General features: G+C 34.3%; 1 long non-coding RNA gene across 1 annotated transcript; it reads right to left on the bottom strand.

Annotated features, from left to right (window-relative positions):
- Positions 1–455: 455 nt before the first annotated feature.
- On the bottom strand, positions 456–2105 carry LOC145687798 (uncharacterized). Its single transcript, XR_014131770.1, has 3 exons — positions 1866–2105; positions 1521–1649; positions 456–745 (listed from the first exon to the last, which is right to left on the bottom strand). It is a non-coding gene; the product is annotated as an uncharacterized LOC145687798 (long non-coding RNA).
- Between the last annotated feature and the right edge of the window lie 385 nt (positions 2106–2490).

Raw genomic sequence — 2490 nt, 5'->3', positions numbered from 1 at the left:
AAACACAAAACTTTACAAAGTAAAAAAAAAAAAAAAAAAAAAAAAAAAAAAGTGGAAACTACCAACTCAGATTATAAATCAAACTTTGTATGTCTATGTTCTCTGAATCTTTCTATCGCTTTTTTATAATATTTTTTAGTATACTAATTTATGCCCTTTTGGCCTTTTTTCCGTTTCGCCTTATGCCCTCAAAACATTTTGCCATACAACCGATAAGGATGATATCTTAAGGCGGAAAGGGAATTCCCGTTTGGCCTTTTCCTGCTTGACCATATAACATACAAGGGAATTTTCACTCTGTTTCTGTAACAAAGAGGGATTTATCTTATTCTCAACTGCAACGTATCTTCTATTCCAGGCAAATTAAACTCAAATATCTTAGAATTTAGAATACATTAATTTTATTATCACACCCGAAATAGCATATCAAGTTTCTATGTGGATATAATATGAAACAGCATCAGCATATGAAATTACATCAATTTCACTGTTCTTAAGTCTATCTTTTAGGCGGTGAATCCTGTCGTCAAACCGTCTCTACTTTAGCTTTCTAAGTGTTTTCTGATAACCCACTTGAAGAAGTACTCGCAATCTTTCATTTTCACGCTGCCTGTCTTTCATTAATTCAATGAAAGAATGCATGTCTAAGTGATCCCTTGATGCCTTTCTTCGTAATTTGACGTGGCACTGTCCTGTTTTGTTAGTCGTTTCTTCTTGATCGTTTTCAAAGTGATTCCACAAGTCACTGGAAATAGGTAAAAATACATCATTAGCACATTAAAAATTCAAAGGGTTGCAGGAGTATCTACGTTGGAAAGTCGATGGCAAAATTTTGGGTGAACCTAATTTATTTCTTTTGCAAAACAAAAGAATGTGTTCTTTTGATAATTTACAAATCAGTGAATGTAGAATCTTCAATACATGCACGTCGCAAGAAAATCTATATTACACTTTACATGAGGTGTTAATGGAAAAAATGCTATACTGTAGAGTGCTCGGAATAGCTTAATTAATGATTTAATAATAAAAAAACAACTTGCACTAAACGCCATCTATTTATGTAGGAAAGAAAACATGTTTACAGAGAAAATAACGTGTCACCATCATCCAGCCAAGTGTCTATAAGATAAGCATGGAACTCCTCCTTACATAGAACGTCAGGCGCATCTTCTTGCAACCGTGCAAACACTACATCTAAATGGGAAGTTGGTACCAGAGGTAGTGCTGCTGCACGTCAAATCCATCTTTTTACTTCAGTGTTCTCTTTGTACAATTGAGAAAGTTCTAACTGCTGAATCTTCCTCCAAACAGACTGAGAGAAGTGGAAGGAACATCCAGTCATTTTAACCAGGAAATACTATATTTATAGCATTGATTGCTACTTTCTTAAGATCAATAGAAACTTCTTTCAATTTGAAACGCAGTCCAAATTTTTCAGCTTCTTCCCTGATTACCTCCAGCAACCTTACATGTGTCCCTTGCTTTTTACTGGGCAATATGCAGAAGAGGAAAACAAATACCTGGCCGAAATATTTTCCGTGCAGGATGTACATTTGGGAGAAAAGGAGAGGTACAGTCTTAAGTGTTCCATCCATTACAATCCTGTCGCACTGACACATAATTTCCAAAGTTCCAATAGTGCCGAAAACCTGTTGAAGATAGAAAGACTAGAATAAATAACACAGACATTCTAAAGAAAATGCTTTAATGTTAATATTCTTACTCCTGTTACTATTGTCATAACAGATGTTCACGATTTCAAAAAAAAAGAAAAAGAAAAAGAAAAAGAAAAAAAAGAAAAAAAGGAAAGAAGAAGAACGTAAGAAATGATAAGCTATTTTCTTGATTACTAAAATATAACTTACAAGAATTCTACTGGTGTCATTGCCTTCATCCCCCAATAAAAGTTTTTGCCGTCCTGCGTTTCGCTCCACGATCCTTCCACATTCAATTTACTCAATCTTTGCGATAGTGGTGCCCGGTTCATGCTCGTACGTTATATAGAGAGTGTTTGACGGCACCAAAAATAGGGACAACAGATGCAGTTTCACCACAGTAATTTCCCATAGCAATCTTCTTCCTGGAGAGAAGAAAATAAATTCATTTTAAACATCAACAGCAAAAAAAAAAAAAAAAAAAAAAAATGTCATACTTTCCCTCGAGAAAGTAAAGACAGACGGAATATTGCTTAACTACGACCGGTTAATTGTGTTACACTATAAATAAAAAAATGACTATGTATTTGTGTGCTAGCTAGGATGCCATTTAAGAAAAGTTCCACATCTAAAGTTCTAAAATAACTTTTGGAGAAGTTGCAAGAGTACCTTCAGTGTCAAAATTACTTATACCTTATTACAACTATTATATATACTTACCTATATGTCTTAGTAATTGTTGATGTTCGTTCTTCCGCCGCTCTCTTCTTCATATGTGGAGTACAAATACAAGGCTACATGAGCATTTTTTTAAACAGTGACGCAGATAACACAA

The sequence above is a fragment of the Thermobia domestica genome, chromosome 6 (genome assembly GCF_964235325.1).
Source record: "Thermobia domestica chromosome 6, izTheDome1.hap1.1, whole genome shotgun sequence".
Taxonomy (NCBI): Eukaryota; Metazoa; Arthropoda; class Insecta; order Zygentoma; family Lepismatidae; genus Thermobia; species Thermobia domestica.
This window is presented reverse-complemented; position numbering and strand designations above follow the sequence as displayed.